This window comes from Camelus ferus, chromosome 34, assembly GCF_009834535.1.
Source record: "Camelus ferus isolate YT-003-E chromosome 34, BCGSAC_Cfer_1.0, whole genome shotgun sequence".
Classification (NCBI taxonomy): Eukaryota; Metazoa; Chordata; class Mammalia; order Artiodactyla; family Camelidae; genus Camelus; species Camelus ferus.
Genome location: NC_045729.1, coordinates 18,489,628 through 18,514,139, shown reverse-complemented (window position 1 = coordinate 18,514,139; position 24,512 = coordinate 18,489,628). Strand labels below are relative to the sequence as shown.

The following is a 24,512-nucleotide window of genomic DNA, read 5'->3' as shown; positions in this document are numbered from 1 at the left end:
GGGTAAATTAAGAGTTTGGGATTAACAGATACACACGACGATATGTACAGCAGATAAACAACAAGGACCTGCTGTACAGCACAGGGAACTATGTTCAATTTCCCGTAATAACCTATAATGGAAAAGAATCTGAAAAAATACGTGTATATGTAGGTATATGTATAACTGAGCCGCTTTGCTGTACACCTGAAGCTAACATTGTAAATCAACCACACTTCAATAAAAACAAAATTAAAAAAAAGTAAAGGGTATTAGGCGGATGACTGGCCTCAGAGGGAGCTGTTTGGATTTGAGGACTGGCTCTTCCTCCATGCGGAGCAACGCACTGCCACCGAGGCCCCCAGGTAGGCCGGGCAGACATCCTAGTCGGAGGCCACGGTTACAAGATCCAGCTCTCCAAGGAGGTCTGTTCCGGATGGAGAAGCAGCACACACAGCCCGATGAAAACGGACAGTGATGAAACAGCCCCTGAGACCCTCTCTGGACCAAAGGAGTGTCCACCAACCACATCACCAGGGATGTCACAAGTCAGTCTGCGACTGTCCCTGAGAGAAGCCACAGAGACAGAGCGCAACCACACAGAACACACGCAGCAGACAGCCCAGGGCAGGGCTTCGACGTCGCAGCGAGGGCTCAGGCCCTCCGCACCGCGGGACACTGGAGGCGGCTCGGGAGGCGCGGGGGGCCAACCTGTGAGAAAGGCTCTGGGGAAGGAGGTGGCACTGAGTGCGGGCCTCCGGGAGTGAGTGGGATCCGGATGCCCTTCAGGGTGAGCCCGTTCAGCAAGGCCACGAGGATGCCCCGATAACCCCCGGCCCAGCCCGGGCCCTTTCTCCTCCGGACACTGGGCTTCCAGCCTCTCACCTGTCCTGGCCCCTGCACCACGTCTGAGGGCTTCTAAGTGTCTCTCTGACTGTGCTCTGAAGAGCCACGAGTGCGGCCGGCCACCCGAGGTGGAACATAAAGATGATCTCAGCGCAGAGAGAGCTGGCAAGGACACCTGGCTCATTAGCTCACCTGCGCACAGGGGTCTACTCAATACATCCGTGAACAAGGTTCAACCAGGTGCCGGGACCCACTGGGGGCAGACAATCAAGTCACATTACGTTCTCAGTTACCCTCTGAGATTACGGGCACCACCGTGGGGTTCTGGGCTGTGGGGAGCCCCTTGGCCGCACCGTCATGTAAGTGGTGACAACGGTCACTGACCATATAGTAAGGACAGCGAGCTTTCACAGGGTGTGTTAGAGGCCACCACGATCTCTGCCATCTAAGCCTGTGAGCTGGCGCCCCATCTGTGACACACATGTTGTTACCGTCTGGCCTCAAAGCCGGTGCTGTCTTGTTTGTCATAAGGATTCGAGACAGTCCTGGCTCCTGGACGCCAGCGGGTGGAGGGCTGGGCCTGGGATACGGGATGTCTCCCGTGTACCTCTCCGTGGGACACCGGCTCACCCGCAGGGTCACCTTCCTCTCTGAAGCGTTTTGACTCTGCAGTGTGGCCTGTGAGCAGAGGGGGAGACCCTACGACAGAGGTCCAGACAAGCTGAGCTCACCCGGGGTCTCCTTCTGTGCTTCGTCTGTTTTAAGCACATGAAGCGTTGGCTTTAGGAAGCCCGGGGTTCAAGTCCCAGGCCTGTGTGAGACCCCCAGCAGGTTCCCAACTCCTCTGAGCCTCTTTCCTCCCCTGTTAAACACGGGCCAGACCCACCGCAGAGCACAGGGAGCTCTGTTCAATTTCTTGTAATGAGCTGTAATGGAAACGAACCTGAAAAACAAAATGTCTGCATGTACATGTAGAACTGAATCACTTTGCTGTGCACACGAACCAAACATTGTAACTCGACTACACGTCAGTAAAAAAAAAAATGGGTCCCATGAGCACCTCTCTCGATAAGCTGCCATGAAAGTAAGACAGAGCTTAGCCCGGGGCCTGCCCGATACTCAGTGCTCCTTAAGTACTAATTATATTATTATTATTGTTGCTGTTGTTGTTACTTCAGAGAGGATGGCTCGGTGTCGTTCCTTCGCCTGAGCCCACAGGCCAGGGCAGAACTCGGGCTGTGGGCGTCTCTCTCCCTGGTGAAGCCAGCAGAGCGCCCCGGGCGGGGCCGCCCTTTCTGCATTGGCAGCACCTTCCTGAGGGCGGCGGGGCCTGCAGGGAAGCCCTTCCCTCTGCTTCCCTCCCTCGGAAGGGGGGTGGGGTGGCGGGTTCTTATCCTGAGCCCCAGGACTGCACCGTCCAACCTGGTAGCCGGGAGCCGCCCGACGCTGTCCAGCCGCTGCAATGTGGCCGGTCCAAAATGAGATGCGCTGTAACAATCCCCCAGTTCTCTAATTCACAAAGTATCAGGCCGACTAGATGCTGAAGTGGTTGCCCTGGGGGTACCTTGGGTGAAATAAAATGTTAATAAAGCCAATTTCGCCTGCTCCCTTTCCTTCTTCCCCGGTGGCCGCGAGGATATCGGAAAGGACACGTGCTCAGTGCTCACACGCACGTCTGCTGCCAGCCCTGGTCGGAACACGAGCTCCCCGAAGCCGAGGCTTTGTCCCTCAGGGCTACTGCTGTGTCCCCAGCCCCCAGGGCAAGTCCTGAATGTGGGAGGAGCCCGGGGGGGTGTGAGGCCTGGAGGAGACTCTCAGGGCTGGGGGTCAGGCTCCAGGAGGTGGGGACCGGCGTGGGGTCGTTTGGGATTTACTCTCATGAGTAAACTGAGTCTGGAAAAAAATACTAAAAACTTGTCCCGAAACAGCAAGTTTCAAACCAAGGGCATCCCAAACCTACAGTCTTTCAACTGAATCCTTCTACCTCCCACAGCAATGTAGAGTTGAGAAAGAAAACTCGATTTGGGGTTTTCTGAAAATCCACCTCCCCTCCCGTCACCACCAGCGTCTGAGCTCTGGGCAAATCACTGGCCTCCGTGGGCCTCGGCAGCTTGGACCCTCCCCTGCACTGCGTAAACCAGCGGCGTCTTTATCCTGGCGGGGACAGCGAGCCTGAGCCCTAAATATTCCCACGCACTCCTCTCCACTCCCGGGTCCCCAGAGAGCCTCTCCGGCTGAAACTTCCTCCCATCACCTGAATCAATATTGTGTTTGTTTAAGGTTCTCTTTGATTTTACTTGGTTTTAGATGCTTTTCATCAGAAGCCAAAACCTTGCAGACTTTCCCCTTGATCTTGTGACGAAATTCCCTTAGAGAGATTTAATTCCAGAAACAGCTCTGTGGCACCACATCCCCGTGAACGAGCAAAGCTGTCCAAGTAACAAGCATCCTGCCGTGTTCAAACACGACTCTCAGAAGGCACACGGGCTCCTTGCCCTTACATCTGCGTTTACTGTCCTGCAGCATCGACACCGAGGAAGTGCTTACATCTTGTTCCCAAAAAGGTCCTCAGTACACCGCCAGCCTCCACGTTCTCCACCTGCGCCTTGAAGGGACCCTGAAGTTGTCTGCCGCCCCGGCTCCCGTGAACCCCTCTGCTCTGCCCTCGCCTGGCCCGCTGAGTAAACTCCCCTCTTGACTTGTCCCCCTCCCGCCCCCACCACCACCACCTCCACCACTGAGCTTTTTGGAAGAGTCTGTGTCATTTCCACTTCTAACTCCAGCTCAAGAGCCTTCTGAATTTTAATCAAAGCAAGAGTCTTTTAGAACCAAATCTGATTTCCCAGAGAAGAAAATCTCCCCCCACTTGCCCCCCCCCTGCCCCGGGGAACTGCCAACACTATTTTTAATCAAGAAGAATAAAGAAAGATGTACCAGAATCAACTATGTCGTTCTAACGCAAGAAATGGGCCTCGGTCCGACAACAAGGGTAGAGTGGCTTTCAACGCAGCCCCGCGGAGGAGGCAGGACGCACTTAATCACCCACCCGGGTCTCGGCCACTTGCTGAATCTTTACGGATTTTCATTCCCGTCCCCAGCCACCCAGCAGAGTGCTTGACTGGCCAGCGGTGACTGGTGCTTGAGGAAGGCATACGAGGTTTTAACAACCAGCCGGCACCAGGACATGCCTTCTCAAAATAATTATGTGCCGCATCCCAAGGCGAGATGAACGCACCTCGTGGTTCTCGGGAGCCAACGTTTACAGAGGCGCCTGATGCAAGATGCTGTGTTTGGTAACAGGGATGCAGAGTGAGCTGCACATCCCCTGTGCCCGCCGACAGCTCCCAGGCTGACGGAGACGGATGCGTGTGACGGACTAAAGCGTAAGGCAGAACGGGGAAAGGGTAATAAGTGTGAGAGAGAGTGTGTGTGTGTGTGTGTGTGTGTGTGTGTGTGTGTGTGTTTGTACCGAAAAAAGATGGGAAGGAAATACACCCCCACGTAATTATCTCTGTTTATTGAGTTGATGGTGATTTTTCTTCTCTTCTTTACTATTTGTTATATTCACTGATCTTTCTTTTTATGAGAAACATATATTGCTTATATGATAAAATATTTTTTGTTGCTTATATGATAAAATAATTTTCAGGGAAAATTCAGCACATTATACAGGATCGGGGTGATAAGACTTTGTGCAGGATGGGGTGTGTCTCCGGGCTCTGCAGGATGGGGAATCTTGGGCAGGGAGGAGATGGGGGTTATTCCAGGCAGAAGGCACAGCATGAAGCGGCCCCCGGCCATGGCAGGGGGAGGACACGACAGGGGCGGGAGGACAGTATGTGAGGGCCCTCACGTGGACGGGCGCAGGGCTGGGGCCTGGGCGCCTGCTCTGTTTTCCTACCCTCTGGGTCTGCTGCTACTGTATCACACTGCGTTACGCTTGGTTGCATTCAAGTCTACCCTGCACTAAGTTTTTGGCTCCTGGAGGTCAGGGATCACAGCTCATTCATTCTGTCACCATCGCAGCTAGCACGACGACCAGCACAGAACAGGAGTCCACACAGCTTCCTGGAGGAACTTGGTTCTAATGGGGTTATTCTTTATTTTGTCAGTAATAGGACTCTTTGTGGGTTCCAGAACACTGCACCCTTTAGACAGCTAATACGTTCCAGGAACTCTGCTGGGTGCAGAGGACGTGGTCCTCCTTGGTCTGACCTACACTCCTGTGTGGCACCATTTACCCGTGAGGCTCAGAAGGGTCTAGTCACCTGCCTTAGGTGGTACGGCCAGTGGTCAGAGAAGCCAGGACAGCCTGAGGACTGTGTGGAGGACAGAAGCCTCACAGAAATGAGGAGACTAGAGCAGCGGGGATCTGTAGGGACCTGGACTGGCCCAACCGGTCAGAGTGGAGGTGAGGAAAAGCCCGGGGGACAGCCTGGAGGCAGTGCCGACACCCGAGCCTGGACGGCTCCTCGGCTGCTTCTAAAGCACACTCGCTGTTTCTGACGTCAGCTGAGGGACAGAGCCTCCACAGGGACTTGCTGTCCCGCGAACGAGCCCCTGCTCTCAGAAGTAGGACTGGTGGAAAGAGTCCCTCGCCAGCCCAGGGGTGGGCGCCCCTGCCCCTCTCCCGTCCACTGCAGGCCTTGAAAACTTCCTGGACCTGAACATTCTCCCGAAAACGTCGACGAAACTGGCCCGGACCCAAGCGGGAATCAACTCCCCATGCCAAGAGGGAAACAGAATTGGGAGTGAGATGTAGGATCTGTCTGTCCTCATCACTGACCAGCAACTTCCTCCCCTCCCGGGGCCTCTGTCTCCTCTTCTGCAGATGGGCCTGGCTGCACAAGATGCCCTTTGAGACCCTCAGACGAGGTAAGTTCTCAGGGACTGTGACCCTCCTTAGTGTTTCTGCCCATCAAAATGAATGTCTCTCCCTCCTGCCGGACCTCAGCGCCCCGAGGCCAGCCTGTCCTGTCCCGGCAGGGCTCCCAGCACTTTCCTGGGTGCCGAGCCTGACGCAGCACCCCACGTCCTCCTGTGGAACGGAGCGACGGCCGGTCTCGGGGCCGTGTGGGGAGGCAGCAGCCCCAGGCGACCCGTCCCTGCAGAGCGGAGTTCGCTCTGGGGGTTCCAGGTCCTCCCCACGGGTCAGGGGCCGGTTAGCGCCTGGCTCCTCCCCCCTCCACCCACCCTGGGAAGCCCCTCGGGTTTCCTTGCACACAGGACGACATCTGAGGTGGAGGTTTGGAAACCTGTGTGTGTCTGCTTTCGGAAAACTCTGCCAGTCCGTCAGAAACATTTTCACATTTTAGCTCTGATTGTGATAAAAAGGAGTAAAGGGAGAGTGGTTTATGCCAAAATAACACACATTTCAATCAGGAAGCACTCACACGTGGCCGCCCTGGGACACATCACCGGGCAGTCAACGCCTACACCTGCTTGTGACGAATGAGTAGACCTGACGCCCCCTAGAAGGGGCACAAGGAAATAAAAGTGCGGAGGACAACAGAAGAAAAAGCATGAAGACGAGAAACGGCAACCCCGCTGGCCTGTCTGTGTCTGCTAACAGGGAGGAAAGCGCCTGCACGGAGCGGGCGGCGCAGACCCGCCTGGATTCAGTCCTGGGTGTGGCGGCGGGGAAAGCAGGGAGGAGCGGAGCCGCCTGTGCAAGTGTCACGTCATGGCCTGTGCCCTGCTGAGGCACGGCACGAAGTGTCTTGGAAAACAACTCTCTGGTCTGGAAATTCCACCCAGAGGGGAGGCGCACCCTCAGTCTGCAGCACCAAGACGGCCTGGGAAACACTACCCTCTTCCTTCAGGCAGTGGGGAGAGGAGGGACTGGAGAAGTTTCTCTGGGAGATCTCCAGCGAGAACGTCGGGGTCAGAGTGGGAAACACAAGCAGCCCCCAAGTAGATGATTATCATATGTGAGTTTTGCAAGAGATTTCTTATCACTGACCTGCAAATATACACACACACACGTATTAGGATATAAACTATTTCAAAAAGAGAGTCTATAAAGAAGTTCATGGACATGGTGACATCTCCTGTGTCCCCGCTAGTTTAATGACATGTTGTCCTATGTCTACATCTGTTAGATGAAGCCTCGAGCCTCCCGATACAAATCTGGTTTCCTCGCTTTTGGGGTAGCTCCACGTTGCACGGAAACCCTTCTCAGCTGAATGTATGCTTGTGGGATGCTCTGAACGAGACAGGATGCGTGAAGTGGGGGAATGATCTGGTCACATCAAGACCTGGCCTTTATTCCATGTAGGCTTCTCTTCCTGAAACAACCATCTCCTGAGCCATCGAGCGTTTGGCATACCTTCTTTGCAAACGTTTCAGGGCTGCTATGTAAAGGTGCCACCGGTTTCTCTTTATTTCAGGTTGACGTGGGCAGGGCAGGTGACGATTCTTCCCTGATGGGGCCGATGTGCACCGGCATCCCCAGCCCACCCCCAGGAAGTGCTAAGGGCATCTCTTAGTCACGTGGCTACCCCAAGCCACCCCACAGATTTCCCAAACACCCTCTGGGCTTCAACACTCAGAGCACCGTGGCCCCTGGACCCCCAGAACCTGGAGTCTGTTGGAAATGCAGACTCTTCAGCCTCGGACCACACCCACTGGTTCAGGAGACCTCCCCCACCCCCGCCAGGTGACTCACCTGCACACTGAACTCTTCCAAGGGGCAGCACCGACCCCATCGGGAATACTGACCAAGTCCAACCTCACTCATTTCTCGAATGAGGAAATGGGCCCAAGAGGGCAGGTCAGCTGTACACTTTCCTCCTCTGCTTGTCACTAAGCTCCTTGAGGACTAGACGGGTCTGGGACCACGGGGCTGCTAGCCCACGCAACTGTGGCCCTAGAAAGTCCTGGTGTCTGGACTCCGTCAGGACTCCGAACTCTCCTTTTCCACCAGAAAGCAGCGAGTCCCCAGGGCTCAGCCACAGAAGCACCGGCACGCCCACCACTTGTCTTGTCCGTTTCAGCCCCAGCTCCAGCTGCGCCGGGGACCGCGGGGTCTGAACGAAGAGGAAGGGGCCCTCGCCTCTCTGCCTGCCTGCAGGCCGCTGCGGTTAGCGCCACACTCGGAGGAAGAACAAACAGAAAGCAAAACCCCCTATTGTTCTAAGATAACCACAGAGACGACGGAGGTGTGCAACCTTGGCGGAGATGAAAGACAGAAAAACAAGAAAGACGTGTCCCCCTGCCCAGAAGCCCTAGCCTGCAGCCCCTTTGCTGAGGTGTGATTTCAAAGGTCCAATCCGGAGACCTGTGAGCTGTGCCGTCCTGGCCCCATCCCCTGCCCCCATGCTGGCTAGGCTTAGTCCATCACTGCGGAAGACGAACTCCTGGGTCAGTGGCCCACGGGGACACACCAGCTCAGCCGCTGAACAAATGACCAGGAATGAGACATTCTCAGCTGGCCAGCAGCGCGAGGAGGGAGGCTGGCTTCCTTCCGGCCACCCCTCCACCCTGGCTGAGCCCATCTCCGAGCGCCCACAGGGCTCCGGGCTGCAGACACTGCCAGCCTCCCCACCCTGCACTGTGAGCAGAAGGATGGCCCAACCCCTCCACTCACAGCCTCCACTTCCGGCCCTACTTCCTTCCTCCTTCGCTCAGTGATGGACCCAAGACAGCCGAAAACCACCCACCACCTTACTCTATAGTGAATTTGTGTCTTTTGTCACATCGGGACCCAGCCTGACACACCCGTGTACCCGGCGGGCACGGAGCTTTCTGCTGACCTGTCCCAACTCAGCTCCACGGACCAGGGTGTGGCTCCCCCATCCTCTCTGCCACGGGGCCTGGCGTTCAGACGTTGCTCCACGGATGTCTGACAAAGGAGCCAAGGGGACAGTGGAGCCAAGTCCTCGCTATATCCTGTGGCAAACCACGAGGCTGAGCCGTCCCTTCTCTGGGGCGTGTCACTGTCTCCCCATCCTCAGAGATGCTCTCTCTGTCATGACTGTCATCACCACGCCACCACTGACAACCCAGAGGTCACTGGAAACCACATCTTTTTTTTTTTTTAAGACTTTGGAGGCAGCATAATATATTGGCTAAAACATCAGGTCCTAGAGCCAGAAATTCCTGGGTTCAGACACCAGTTCTGCCACGGAGAAGTTACAGATCTTGGCCAGGTGACTTCAGTCTGTTACTGTTTTCTTGTCTATAAAACAGGAATAAGACTGCCAGGTCCTCGTGGGCTTCTGTGGAGATGACACATGTCACAGAGCAGTACTTCACACTGTCTCATTCATTTTTACGCTGGTCTCCAAGCAGCCAAGGCCCTCCAAGCTTTGCTCAAGCAAACAGCGAGCAGAGTTCCTTCCCTTGTGCTCTGAGATGGGGCGTAACAAGGCTGGGATGAAAAATAGTCTTTAAGAATAAGAGAAATGTAGACATTATCCAACAAAACTCTAGTCTGCCAAGCAGACTCTCAATAAAGGACATTTTTTAAAGGGGTATTTTAGACAGGAGGAAAAGAGATTCTAGATGGAGGATCTGAGAAGAAAGAAGGAATGAAAAGCGAAGAAAATGAAAATTGATTTTCTCAGTCGTTGAAGAAATGACAGCCCCTGGGAGTCAGACAGATTTATCCTCATATCCTGCTTTCATTTCTTAGGACCTGGGAAACTTAAATCGAGTTAATCTCTAGAATCTGGAGACCCTCATCTTAAAAATTCATAAGCAAGTTTTCTGTAAAGCATACATGAACAGCCAGCTGTAAATGTTCCCAGCACAGCTTCTGTATCTAGAAGGTATGAAACAAATGTGAATCTCTTATCTCTTCAAAAATGAATAAACAAACAAGTAATTAAGATGTGGTTAGCAACAGGGGTTCCTCCCTCTGCTTCAGGGGCGAGAGAGAATTCCACTTGTTTTTCACATCATGTGAGTCTGCACAGCAGAGCTGACGTGCAGAGCTTTCTTTATCATCCTTTCGGTAGCAAGCTTACGATATTTCCAACCCAATCCTTACGATTTCTTTATTTTAGAAATACTGCATGCGTACACATAAGCCCCAGGGACATATCCCAGATTCCAGTTTAACTCACAGTTTTAAAATAATTTGTGTTCTCAGCTTTATGAGATCATAAAATACATGTTGGTCCATCCTTGGGGCAAGACAGGCCTGTCCTGCCCACATGCTTCCCAGGGCTCTGCCGCTAACCAGGAGGTAACAGCACACAAGTGGACCCACTGAGAACTCTGATTAGAAAGGATATGTGCTCCCCAGTGTTCACAGCAGCACTATTTACAGCAGCCAAGACATGGACGCAACCTAAGTGTCCATCCAGATGACTGGATAAAGAAGATGTGGTGTGTATATACAATGGAATACTATGCAGCCATAAAAAAGAATAAAATAATTCCATTTGCAGCAACATGGATGGACCTGGAGATTGTCATTCTAAGTGAAGTAAGCCAGAAAGAGAATGAAAAATACCATATGATATCACTTATATGTAGAATCTTAAAAAAAAAAAAAAAACAAATGGACTTATTTACAAAACAGAAACAGACTCACAGACATAGAGAACAAACTTATGGTTACCAGGCGGGAAGGGGGTGGGAAGGGATAAATAGAGTGTTCGAGATTTGCAGATACTAACTGCTGTATATAAAACAGATAAACAACAAGGCCCTACTGTATGGCACAGGGAACTATATTCAGTATTTTGTAGTAACCTATAATGGAAAAGAATATAAAAAGGAATATATGTACGTATGTGGATGCCAGAACCATGATGCTGGACACCAGAAATAGACACAACGTTGTAAACTGACTAGACTGCAATAGATGAGCTTCTGAACCGTTTCTGCAGCCCAGCCCCTGCGCTGACGGACACGACACCATCCCCAACTCCACCCTTCACTTCACTCTCTCTTTCATATCGACAAGGAAGCCAAGCTATGGAAAAGTTAGGCTGGTCTCCTTTTGATTCTCTGCCTCATTTTCATTTGGTAACGATTTGTTGAGGGGGGTGAACGGGTAAACCCAGATAAACCCAGAACCAGCCTCTCTTCGAAGACGTCAAGGAAACAAGCAGCACTCGTCTGGAGGTTCCAGGCATCCTTACTCTGCCATTTGTCCCCTGTGTGTCTCCAGGCGAGCCACTTAACCTCTCTGAATTTATTTTCCTCAACTGTACATTGGGGCCAATAATGACACCACACTGTAGAGCACTTTACAACTTACTCAGTGTTTCCACGGTCGTAGTTTCATTTGCTAGCACAGTCAGGGAGTGTGACGCCCAGCACGAGGCTCACTGACTGCTGCCACGATACAAGAGCGGAGTGCGGACCGCTGTGCAGACTGCAAGGGGCTCCGGCGACCTGAAGGATCGTTGTCGGGGTCCCCGACTCACCCTGTTAAGAGCGGGGGCTCCGGCGCCTGGTGCCCGCGTCTGGATTTCTTCTACACTGACCAGCCGTGACCTTGAGCGAGCTGCTTGGCTTCCAGGTTCCCACTTCCACGCGACGGGTGCGAACAACCGACCCCTCTCGGAGCTCAGGGCTTCGTACAGGGGGAGGCGCCGCGTGAACCAGCCGACCGAGGCCGCACCAAGTTGAGCTCACGGGTGTCTGCCGCACACGTCCACACTTGCTGGCACCCAGCGCCCTCCGCCCTCTCTTATCTGTGGTCACACGCAGTCTCCACACCCCTGGGCAAACATTTGCAAAGGGAGGGCAGGAGTTCTGGGTAACAAGACACACCGGTGTGGGCTGCTTCTTGAAGACGACCGAGCCTCAGATTCCCACTGGATTTTGGGGGGTGTGTTGTCTCCATGCTGCTTGGACGCACGCAGAGCCCAGGCTCCCTGGGGTCCCATCAGCCCTGACCCTTCCCACCGCCAGCTGAGAGTCTGGCCTCGGCAGGCTAGAGGGTTCTGGACTATGGGGTGCTGCCTGGGCCCCCAGCCCCTAACCTGGACTGTGCAGCTCACCCTGACGGTCAAAGGCACCAGGCGGGGAGGTCAAGTGTGTGCCTAGCATGCACGAGGTCCTGGGTTCAAGCCCTAGCACCTCCATTGCATCACCGTCACCAGGCCTGGGACACAGGCCACCTGTGAAAAGGTGCCTTTGGCCCTATCACCAGGCCTGAAAAGGCGTCGGGCAGCAGACAGGAAAGAATTCAACAGCGGCCTGTGGTTCAAAGGGTCTCACCTGGCCTTCTCTCTGTTTTGTTCGGATAACTTTGTCCCAAGACGGTGAGTCTCTGAGGGTGGGGCCGCCTGCCCCACCTACTGCCCCACAGCACCTTCTGCAGGGTTCTGAGCACTAGCCCCAGCCTCTTGGAGCCCGGCCCCTCCGACACACCCCACAGCCATGCAGATTCTAGAAGGCCCTACACAGACACCCACGCGCCCAGGCAGGGCCAACCGTGCTTAATTCTGTACGGCTTCTCTACCTACAGGAAAGGGGGGTTCAGAGAGTCCAGCCTGCACCCCGGCTCCTCAGGGCTTTTAGATGGTAAACCGAGCCAGCGAAGGCCAGCGGGAGGGGGAGGTCAACCTTGGAAACATGGAAAGGGTTGAGGCGCACCCCAGGACCGGGGCAGAGCGCCGCCGTTTAATTTCCATGCAGACTGGTCGGCAGACACTGTCCACCCAGGTGGACTGAAGGACCCTCACGGAACATTCTTCCAGGACCTCCTGCCACCACCCATCTGCTGAAGGCTGCCATCCTCGAAGGCCCAGTTCCGCTCTCGCCTACCTAGTTAAGCCGCCCCAAAGCCTGCTTCCTTCCAGAGACCAGCCTCTCCTGCTGCCCTGGCAGCCGTCACCCACGCTGTCAAAACAGGTATTACGACCTGTTCTTTCTCCCCGTGCAACGCACTGCACATAGTAGGCGCATGTATCTGTTGATCCATTTTGCTTTTGTTTTTCGGGCTTTTTTATCTGGGGCATTAACATTCCGTAACGCCACACTGATTTAGTCCCTACAGTGTCAGAACATTCGGATGTGGCATGTGGATTGCTACTCAGTACAAATTAGAGCTTTTTATTCTATTTCTAATTCCAGTAAATAGGGCTCGTGTGTTTAAAAAAATGTATTTTTGGTTTGCAATGTGTGATTACATAATGGAGGCCTAGTAATTTTTTTTCATTAACATTCATTTCACTTAGCAGTTCCTTTCTGTGTCTTTGTTTCTGATTTGAGCTGTGGTTTGAGGCATTAAAATTGCATTCTTTAAAAAGAAGTTCCATTGCAGAATTTTAACTGGACTTCCCCACGCTCCTGTGTTTCTGCCTGGCCCATGCCTGGGGCAGTGCACCTTGTGTGGAGTCAGGGAGTCTGCCCCCATTTTACAGGTGGGTTAATAGAGCTCTCGTAGCAAGCAGAGGCCTCCATCCATCAGGTCAGCTCTATGCAGGGAGCAACAGCACAGTGAGGTGTCTGTGACAGAGGTATCGAGACCAGAAGTAGGAGTGTGAACTCAATTGATTTAACCTCTCTGAGCCTCAGTTTCCTCATCTGTAAAATGGGGATGCAAAGTCCTAGGTTAGAAACAGTGTCTGGCAATCAGTCTACTCTGTTATTTGCAGGGGGCCCACGCGGGGGTCTGTTGGGAGCCTTGCTGCTTCTGCAGCTGACTTTCTTCTGAGAAGCATGCAACATCTGCAGACACCAGAACCCTGAGCCCCAAGAAAAGACGAACCCCCAAAATCTGAGTACAGGGGTTACTGTAGTTCATGGAGGGGGTGATGACAAGCAGTAAGAAACGTGCCGGAGAGACACGGCGCAGAAGCTAAAGATGCTAGAATAGAAATAACAGCAGCTCTGTCTCGGGGCCATAATGAGGACCTGAATGAGGACCTGGAGAGGTGGGAGACGGACTCAGCGGTACCCGCGGCAGGGAGTCAGCTACCTGCCCTGAGCAGACGCGGAGTCGGGTTACAGCAAGGCCCCCGGAGGGGACAGAAAAGCACAGCGGATCGTCATCAGGAGTGGCCCGGTGACCCAAGCCCCCCGCGGCCAGCGGAGCCGCGCCTTCTCTCGCCTGGTCCAAGCTAAACTCACATTTTTATGGCACGAGTGTAATTAGCTGGAAAGCTTAATTCAGCACTTTGGTCAATTCCATTAGTGGTTTATCTATGGTACATAATTAAGCTATTTCCAAGCAAATCTTTTTTGGCTCAAGGCTCCAGCTGAGAACTCTAACGGAAGATGGTTTGCAGGACACACACCCGAACCCAGGCCGGCTCTTGGCACCTTGCCGAGGAGGCAAGGACGGAAGGGCCCGGGCTGGCTGTGCTTGCGCTGTTCGCGACACCCCGTCCAAGTGGAGGAGGAAGACCAGAGCGTCCAGAATCAAATCCTGGCTCAGAAACGACTGTGGTCGTGGCTATGCGACACCTCTGATGCTGCTTCCTCATCTGGGAGGGGTGGATAGCAACCACCTCCCAGGACCACCGGGAGAAACAGGCTGGGTGCTATGTCAAGGGCTCAGCACACAGCTCAGCCCGAAGGAGGGCGGTCTCTCAGAAGCTCAGCGGCTGAAGCAGAGAATTAAAGAACCAGAAAGTCTAAGGAACAGCAGCAGAGAGATCTCCCGGGCGGAGGGGGCTTCTGGCGGCAAGCCTGCTACGCGTGGGGAAGCTGAGACAGGGCGAGACGGCGGCCTTCCTGGAGCCCAGATTAATAGCAGACCCGTCGGTGGGGAAGATGAGAAAGGTCCTGCGACGGTGCTGGTGGTGACGGCTGCGCAACGCGGTGACTGTTCTCGCCGCCGCCCTGCTGTGTGCTCACAAATGGTTAAGGTGGTCCATTTTATGTTACATACATTTCCCTCCAATAAAAGAAGACCAGGTCACCAAAACAAGCTGAAAAACAAAACAATACCCTAAAACCCAACTGTCAGCCCACGAAGACACTCAAACAAAAGTAGCGAAGAGGAGAGTCGGGTCGCCTTCCACCTGGGGGACTGTGCACCAGGCTCTGCAAGCCAAGCCCTCAGGGGCACGGAGATGACCTGTCCCCAGAACGTCCACTTACCCCCAACTCCCGAAGCCTCGGAAACCAAAGCCACCACAAGCCTCGGCTCCAGAGAGAGACCCAGAGGTTCGATGCAGAGCCGTTTGTCTTTCCTGGTGGTAGCTCTTCCCCAGTAGTAACTTCTGGGGACCACGTTATCTCTTCTTAAACCAGATCCCTGGAGAGCCTTGGGCGCACAGCAGGGGCTGCGTAGGCAGAAGGCAATTAGGTGAGAGAGTCTGTCTGGGGAATTTCAGTCCAAGACTGGCACCACGCGGGCAAGGACCAAAGGAAGAGGGAGGCCCCCCAGACGACGGGCAAAGCCACCATGACTAGCAGGGCGCGGCCTGGAGCGCCTCGCACCTTGAGCTCGCCTGGGGTGGACGGTCAGGTTGCTGTCCCCACTTCACCCAGGAGGGAAGGCGTGCAGGCTGAGAGGGCGAGTCCTGCGAGCGGCTGGTGAGAGTCAGAGCTGCCCCTGCACTCAGCACTCAGGGGGGCGGGCTGGGGGTGGTTGAGGACGTGGTCCTGGGGCCAGGCTGCCTGGTTCAAATCCCAGCTCAGCCTCTTATTAGCTGCCTGGCCACCGGCAAGTCACTCCAGCGTGGAGGCCTTGGCCCTCACCCACCACGTGAGAATAGAGATCGCAGCAGCTCTGTCTCGGGGCGTAATAAGGACCGAGTGAGCTCGCTGGAGCCAAGCTCCCAGCGTGCACTTCTGTGCACCCGGCCTCGGGGCGCAGTGGGAGGAGGGTTCCTGAAGGCCCGTGTTTGCTCAGGATGGGGCTGCAGGAAGTGCGTCTCCCTCCCCCTCCTCGGCACCAATCCAACCGTCCATACCAGCGGGCAAGGGCGGGTGCTTGTGTGGATTCAGTTCCCATCCATTTCCCAGCAGAATGCGGCAAACCCCGGAGCACAACACGGAGCCGTGGCTAAAGTAAGTACAGTGACAAGAAGCCTTTGGCCCAGGTAAGAGGAGACTTTCCTCTATCTGCACTGGTAACTGAGCCGCTGGAGCCGGCCCCTCCCTCCCCTGGGGCTGCTGGGGTTGACAAGGGAGTGAAAGAAGCCGGTGGACCAGAAATGCAGGCGCAGGTCCGGAGGCGGGCGTCCGTGCCGCTGGATCCCAGCCGGCAGCTCCGGCACACCCACAGCAGGTGCGCTGAGTCTGCCCGGCTCACCTTTCTGCTCAGCCCAGCAGGACACGGAAGAGCACGGAACCGGGGGCCGGAGCAGGGGGCCGGGACTTAGCCAACCAGCCTTGCTGCCAAGCGCCCACCCTCCCGCCGTCTCTCGGGCTCAGCATTTTTTCCAGCCCCAGGCAGGGCTGCTCTACCTCGTGAATAAGGGGCCTTCAGCACAGGCTCAGTGGGGTCAGAGACCCTTGGAATCTGCTCCCACCTCCCTCCCTGCATCTCCCAGAAATGCCCGGAGCACCGCCAGGGTCAGAGTCTGCTGCCCCTGTGACCGCCTCCCTCGGCCACGCAGGCCCATCAAGGATGAGCCGACAAGCAGGCAGGGGGAGAAAGAGCTCGCTGACATTTGGAGAAACCGAGGCTGAGAGCCAGAGCCAACAGACCAAGGGCAGGCTGTGTCTCCGGAAGGACCCGCCCCGAAGAAAAGTTCACAGTCCTCAAGCCGAGAGAGGCCCTGAATGTCACTTTGTCTCTCAGACGGTGGCCCCCACGAGTCCACCCAGGTAGACAGGGTTTTGGGAACCCAATCCCCGCACTGGCCTTCAAGAGGGCCTTCCTGTGTCTGATCTAGTCCATAGGTGGTGGTGACCTCGTCTACACAGGCAGAAAGAACCAGAGAGGCACTCAGCAGGTGCAGAGACCGCACGGACAGGAGCTGCAGGGCGCTTCCTCCCCGCCACCCCAGCCCAAGCGCGGATGAAGTTGTGCTAAATCGGCCGCTGAGAGCACGTGTAGGGAAGACAGGGGCCAAAACATCAGGAGCTCTGGGGCAGCCAAACCGGCCGGGGCAAATCCTGCTGCTACCAGTCACTGGCTGTGCGATGGTGGGCACGTTGCTTTGCCTCTCTGTCCCTCACTTAATTTTCCTATAAAATGGGGCTGATCGCAGTCCCTGCCCGACAGGGTCGTAGTGAGGCTTAAACAAGCAAATCCCTGTCTGGCGCTCAATGCCTGCTGGGTGTCGTGAGGATGACGATGCGCCCGCGACATCCTGGCTTCGGCCCTTGTCCCAGCATCATTACCGACACTCTCCCTTTCACTCTTGAACGCGGGTGGGTTTCACGACAAATGGTGAGACTGGCCAGCTCTGGTCTTTCTCCCTGGTCACCTCCCTGCTCCACGCTGTCCCTCTGAGCATCGGACGGCCAGGTCCCCAGAGCGTGGGTCCCAGAGGTGCTCTGCCCCTGCTGTCAGCGCACTGCTTCTCTTTCTCCCTTTTCTCTTCCCGGGCCCCGCGCCTGGGGTGGGACGCTTTCTGGCCCTCCGACCAGACGAGGCCTCACCACGCCTCCCTTCGAGAACAGGAGACTGTGTAAGACATCAAAGAAACTGCTTGCCCACTAGGTGGGTGAGTGGAAAAAATATCCCATTTTGTGCAGGGGTGGGAGCATGTGTTGTTTAAGGGGGAAAAAGACAAACAGTTTGGAACGGTCCGTCCAGTGCTGGGGCCTGTCTGGGAAACCCCCTCCTCGCCCGATTTTACGGGAGAGGCTGGAGGCTGCCCTCCTACAGCTGCCGCCCCCATGGCAGCCGAGAGAGTCCGGAGCCCACGGGTCTGCACCTGCGTTGCCACATGCTAACCACCGGGGAAGGACCGTGGATTCTGAAGCCTCAGTTTCCCCATCTGTAGAACAGGGCACACTTGTCCCCAGATCACCCGGATGCTATGACACTGTAAGAGGCCTGGCCCCATTCTTAGGATCCTGAAACCGCACCTGTGGAAGTCCACAGTATTCTGCAAACCCATCTCCACGGCCGGGCTCACCCCGTTTAAAAAAAAAAATGTGTATGTATTTATTTATTTATAATTTTTTAAAATAAATTCTTTAAAAATTATTTATTTTGGGGGGTAATTAGGTTTATTGATTTATTTATTATTATTTATTTTTTTATAAATTTTCATTATCAGAGTTTTTGGTATTTTCTTAAAGAGCAAAGAATTGTTTCAATCCAGACAGATGATTAAAAGAACCTTGTGCCCAACGTGGGGCTTGAACCCACGACCCTGAGATTAAGGGTCTCATGCTCTACCAACTGAGCTAGCCGGGCAGGCTTGTTACTATTCATTTTTAATGGAGGATTGAACCCAGGACCTTGTGGATGCTAAGCTTGTGCCCCACCACTGAGCCACACCCCCCTCCCCAGCCCTTTCCGCAGGGAACCAAGGAGGGAACCAAGGCCTGGGACAGCAGGACAACCCAACTATTTCTCCCCCGAGGAGTCACGGCAAACGCCCGAGTCCCCAGTGCCTGGACACAGAACTCATGCTTGTTGTGTGTGGCTGGGACCTCAGCGCCTGACTTGCTAGATCCCTGGGGAATCCCCTGCCAGCCGCCCCCCGCCAGCCACCCCCAGCTCCCCAGACACCTGTGAGCTCAGAAAATTCACAGCAGGGCGCCTGGAGGCATGGGCTGCAGAACCATGGCCGCCACAGCCCCGTCCCAGTGCTTGGACCATCACAGGCCCTCACATCTCCCATCAGCACCAAACCTGACCCTGTTCCAAACATGGGGTGCCCTGTCAGGAACCAGAACCCCAAGCCCCCTCGCCACGGTCTCCTCTGCTCAGGCCTCTGACATTTCTTCAGCTACTAGGTTGGACCTATTTCAGCTTTCTCTGGGTTCAGGCCCTGCCCCCAGCTTATTTGCTGTGTGACCTTGGACAAGTTCTTGACTTCTCTGATTCTCGGTTTCCTCCTCTACAAAATGGAGACAGTAGTAATAACCTCCTCATAAGGTTGTGGGGAGGATTACGTGGGCTCCTGGGTGAAAAGGCCCTCCCACGGGCCCTGGCCTGTGACAGACTGTTTCTCCCAGGGACCTCAGGCCCTTCTCAGGACCATCCAAATATGCCCAGGCCCGGTAAGCAAGTGCCCATTCCGTAGCCTGACCCTCCGGGCCCTCCACCATCTGGTCCCAACCATCATTCCTCACCACACTGTCCACTGCGTTGTCCTAGACACAGCCACCTCCCTGACTCTGCTCAGGAGTCCCTCCCCACAAGTGCGCAGCTCCAGCCTCCTCCTCAAGGCCAGCCTCAGTGCCACCTCCAGGGGGCATCCGGCCGTCTCTGTGCAGAAGTGACCTCCCTCCTCCAAACTCGCCCGAGACTCAGGGCACTCATGACTCTTAACAGTCCAGACTGAGACACCAGGGGACCTCAGAGGACAGGCGTGAACCCTCTCACTCACCATCCAGAGATGTGCCCAGAGCAGCTCTCGTGGGCAAGCACCACCGAACGCGGCCGTGAGTGTTAATTTCACCTGAAAAAGGACATGAACCCTGGACCCTTGAATTAAAATTCCAGTTCTCCGCAGAATACGCTGCTCTAGTTTCATAGCCCTGCACCCATAGCCTTAATAAAAAGACTCCTCCACACATGCTGGTTTCTTCCAGAGACGGGAACGCACGGCCTCGTGAGTTAGGCTCTTCTCTGAGACTCGGATTGCCGCCGGGGACTCCCACCCCGGGGCCCCTCCTGCCCTCCGGAGCCACGCCGAGCTACTTCCCCGGGGATTCCTGGAATCCTCCTCAGAGCCAAATGCAGGGCAAGTTCCCAAGAACGTGTGTACGTGGACAGACGTGGCATCAGAGGGCTCTCCCACAGGCTGGGCTGTATACACACACACACACGCACAGGTGCACACACACACACACATACACACACACACGCACAGGTGCACACACCTAGGCCAGAGTCAGCAAGGCTGGCTGAGTCACGCGGCCAGAACACAGCTCAAGCGGTGCCAGGGAGGAAGTGTCGCCCCATTTCCTGACCTTCCTTTGCTCAGGGAGGTTCTCTTTCTGTCTCTTTCTATTTCTGACTCTGTCTTTCCCAGTTCTTTGTTCCTGCTGCTGTCCCGGCTCCGTGGCAAGGGCTCCAGGGAGCACCGACCTCCAGATGAGGAATTCTGGTTTCCAGACCTGCCATCCTGGGCAAGTCATGTCACCACTCTGAACCTCAGTTTCCTCATCGGTAAAATAAAGAGTCTGGGTCTGGCAGCAGGGCCACTGATGTCCCTTCGGATCTCAGCCCCAGGGCTTCTGGGCCTCCTCCAGTCCCTGCAGGGTTCTGAGCTCATGGGGCAAGGTGCAGGCCAGGCTTGGGGACAGCAGGGGAGCCCAGCTGCTCCCCTGGGGCCCCCACCCCACAGGTGGCCTCCCAGGAACTCCATGTGCTGCACACACTTGTAGGCGCAGCAGGGACAGCAGGCAGGAAGCGTCGCCCCCGCCAGGCTGCCGGGCAGAGGGGTGGGAGCGCCCACCGGCACCTTCCTCTCAGCTCCCCCATCCTCCCTCCCCAGAACCCACCTTGCAGCCTTTGGTTTCTGCCTCTCCGCTGGCGCGCAGCATGAGGCGCCGCCAGCCCGGCCGGCTGATCAGCCCAACCCTCCGCCCGCCGACTGGCGCGGTTGGACGGCCCCAGCAGCAGACGTGGAAGCCGCGCGTCCGGAGCCGCCGCCCCCTGGGCGCCCTCCAGGATCTGCGCGCGCCGCTGTCCCGGGAACTGGGGGCGGGGTGGAGACCTCAGGCTGCCCTGCAGGAGAGCCTGGGTGGCGAAGGCGGGGCTGCTGGCGCCTTGGTCTGCCTGACTGCTCTGGCTTCCTGGACCCCTGTGTTCCCGATTCCCCGGGGCCTCTTGCCCCAATGCCAGGACTTTTACAGGCAGTTCTTTAAAGGAAGACATCAGCCCCAGGCCTTGCTGGCCCACTGGAGAGAGAGATGGAGGTCTCCCCGAAAACGCCAGGCATCGCGGCCCCTCCAGCGGGTATCTCTGGGGATTTCGTCCTTCTTTAAAGCTCTTTTTCCTTTCCCTTCTGTACATTCTACTGTGGCCATCAGTGTCTGTGTAATAAAAAGCATCCAATACATATTTATTAACAAAGCAGTAAACAAATCTTCAAAGGCCTTCAGAGGCAGCCAGGCTGGAGGTTAACTCTGAGCCCAGCACACAGGACCCTCCACACGCACTCCCTGGACACAAGTTAACTTTCTGGCCTCACACGGCTTCTCCCCCAAACACATGTGCACCCCAGCTCTGAGCACAGGGGCTGTTACCACACACCAGCTGCCGGCAGCTCTTGCTTCACCTGGAATGCCCTTCTGCGTTCTTCTCTGCCTGCGAAATCGTAACCTATCCTTCCCCAGGCCCCCACCACAGAGCTCCCAGCCCGGTCTTGGTCTCGGAGAACACTGCTGGTTTATGATTAAAATCCCCCTTTCTCTCCCCGGCTTCGGCACCTCGCCCCCTCCACACCAAGCCCTGTTCCGGAGGGACAGAAATCAACCCCTATGGAAAAGCTGTCATAAATGGCGATGTGGTGGGCTTGCCTCTCCGTGAAGCCCAGGTGCCACTGGTCTACAGCCTCCCTCCACCCCAGCCTGCATCCCAGCAGCAGGGCTGCACCAGAGCCCCCCCCACCCCAGGGGTTCAGAAGGCTGTCAGCTGCCCCCACTCCCTCACCCTGTCTGTGCACTGGCTTCTGCATCGTCCCTATTCTGGGGTGTGCTTGCTTGTGTCAGCCCCAAGGTCAGGGTGGGCTGTATCCAGCTCTGAGTCTTTGTGCTGCTCCAGCACACACGTCTGAGGACTGGCCTTCTCCCAGGCCCCTGTGAAAAAAGGAGGACCTTTTAAATCAGCAACTGAGGATTGGCAGGGATCTTGGAGATCATCTGATGCAAAGATTACCCACACCCATTTTACAGAGGAGAAAACTGAGGCCACAGAGACAGGGGGGCATCAGAGGCACGTAACATCATTGTCTCTGTTGTTAAAGGATGGTGTTAATACTGCTGCCTTGTGGGTTTAGGTTGCCTTTCTCTCCCACCCGTTGACGCTTGTTTGTCCCTCCTGGTCCCAGGAGGTATTAAGAGATGAGTCATGAGGTGCATGTCTGGAGCCTGGAGACCTGGGTTTGGACCTCGCTGCTCCAACCTGTCAGCCGTGGCCTTGCCAAGTTACCCAACTTTCCTCCACTGGTAAAACGTGGGTAGTCACGGTTCCCGCATTGTGGGGCTGCTCTAAGGATCTAACCAAGCGTGCGTCTTCAAAGGGCTGAGAACAGTAGCTGGTACAGGAAAAATGCCAAGGGCCTTTGCTCTGACCGGTATTTGTGTTATCGCTCACTGTATTATTTTGCGGGTGGAGTCAACTGAGTTGGAAAGGCTGAGCCTCACCCGAGGAATTGCTGCTTCTCGGGGCTAGTTTTCTCGCCCAGCCCCATGCACTCTTTGGCACTGACATCATTCTGCTCCCTGTCCAATCCCATCGCGAGTCGGGACCGCATGCCGCACGTCTGGGATCTAATGACACCTACATTGTAGGGCAGAAAGCCACCGTTCTGCCCGTCTCAGAACACCTGGACGTTCCACGGTGCAAACACTAACCACACCTTTTGGGCTTTCCGGTGATGGCTTTGATTTGCCTGGGCCTCTCCACGGAGCACCATGCCTTGTGTCTCCTTCAGAATCACAGAGTCGCTGCCCGGAGGCACTGGAAAGCTCCATGTGAGCACCGTGTGTGCCTCTGAGTCAGCCCACGGCAGACACACAGAGGCGGCAGAGAGGATCCTCCTCGAGTGTGGATGCAGGACGTGGGCGCAGGCATCACTGATTGGCCCCAGGCTGGGCGGCCGCCCGGAGCGCAGGAGGGAGGAGGAGCTCCGATTTCTCCTTCCCCAGGGTCCTTGGCTCCTAATCCCTAATCCTTAGGGAAACCAAACTCACTCCTTCAAAGAGTGTTTACTGAGCAACTAGGAAGTGATGAAAGAACCCAGGGCGGGGCCGGCTCCAGGCAGGTGCAGGGCCCCGTGCTTGGTTTAACGCTCTGCTGTCACGTCTTGAAACTCTTAATCCTTTTGAACAAGGGGCCCTGCAGTTTTCTTTGCGGCTGGCCCCCCAGGTGGGCACAGCTAGTTGGTTGCATGGACCTCGGCCTTCCCTGGAGCTCTCAGTCCTGCGGGATTCAGCCAGAGACGGCGGGGGAGCCTGGGGTCCAGGGCAGGGGCCTGGCCAGGGCATGGCCACCCGGCTGCTTGCCATGGTGCCTGCTGGGAGAGGGGCCTTCGCTCTGCACCAAGGCCTGGAGCCCTAGACAGCTCCTGCGAACCCCGCCCCGGAGGCCACCGCGAGGTCTTGGCAGCACCAGAAACGTGTGTCCTTGGAGCCCTCAGCCCTCCTCAGTGTCCTCAGCCCCACCTCACCTTTCACCCCGACTCCCATAGCCCCTGGTTACCCGCCCGGCCCAGACCCAGCCAACTTCAGGAAGAGAGCAAGTCACCCGTGCTGGAAAGCTAGCAGCAGATGGCATTTCACGGGATCTTCATCCGAAGGGCACTTGTGTCTTCTCAGGGCTCTTCCTGTATCCCCCTGGCCCGCCTGCCTGACAGGGAACAGGCGTCTGATCCACAGTAGTTGAGGATGAAAGTAAAGGCCTATGATGAAGGTAATTCCAAGTTGACTGGCGCAAGGAAAGGGGATTTTTGCTGTCTTGCTGTGTCCTGTTGTGTTTTGGAGGGATGCTGGGAGCCTCAGTGCCAGAGTTTGGGGGTGAGTGGGGAGCGGGGGAGTGGGGGAGGGGGTGGCTGCTCCAGGGAGGCCGGCAGTGCCAGGGAGGGAAGATGGAGAGAAACACAGAGGAGGCTCAAGGATGCACAGACTGGGGTCAAGTCTCTGCGGGAGAGAGAAGGGAGGGGAGTGAGGGGGTGGTCAAAGGCCGTGGTTCAAGAAGAGGCAGGAGGGCCTGGGTCAGGATGTGGAGGCCCCTCAGTCTCCACCTGAGCCCCTGGGTCTCAGAAACAGGGCGGAAGTGGGGGATGAGGGAGGGTGGGGAGCCGGGTGCTGGAGGACAGTGGGCGGAGCTCCAGGGCAGTGGGTCCTGCTTTCCCTGTGCTGCAGGAAACTGGGTGATGGCTGGAGAGGTGGGGAGATGGGGGTGGCATTTAGACCCAGGTGCTGCGAGCTGCTCTCTCCTCTGGGGGTAGAGGGGAGCAGTAAGCGGGACTGCAGGGCCCAGCGACATTCCGGGGAGCTGTGCTCGCCTCTTCCAGAGTCCCCGCTCAGCCTCATGCCTTCCTCCCAGGGGTCCTGTTTTCTCGCCCACATGCTGCCCTTGCCCAGCCCTGGAGGCCTGTTCCTCCTGCGTGACACTCCCTGCCCCAGTACAGGAATTCCCTGTGCTTCCTTCTTCCTTGTTATGAATGGCTACAATTACAGAGTTTCCAACAGGTGGAAGCCGACAGAACAAACAGACCACTCAGTATTGATTCTCCCAGGCGCCACGCACAACGGCACACCTGTCCCGCCTCCCGGAGCCTCACCAGCCAAGGTCACACCACACAGCTGCCAGGGTCAGAGGGTTAGGGGGCTGGGAGCTCTCACTGAGGAGCAGACGCCAGAGGAGATGGCCCTGTGGCCACATCTTCATCTTTCTTCCCCCTGAACTCGCTGGGCTTGGGTGGGAAGGCAACAGTTTCTATCAGAGTGCAGGGGCCAGTTCAGGT

At 55.9% G+C, this 24,512-nt stretch overlaps 1 protein-coding gene and 1 non-coding gene across 2 annotated transcripts in view; both read right to left on the bottom strand.

Moving 5' to 3' along the window:
* CRACR2A (calcium release activated channel regulator 2A) overlaps positions 1-20,456 on the bottom strand; it is a 96,192-nt gene extending 75,736 nt beyond the window's left edge. Inside the window, 1 exon segment of the mRNA XM_032473054.1 lies at positions 20,323-20,456. The gene's annotated coding sequence lies outside the window, so the exon portion shown is untranslated.
* On the bottom strand, positions 17,989-18,061 carry TRNAK-CUU. The gene has a single exon. It is a non-coding gene; the product is annotated as a tRNA-Lys (tRNA).
* Positions 20,457-24,512: the final 4,056 nt, after the last annotated feature.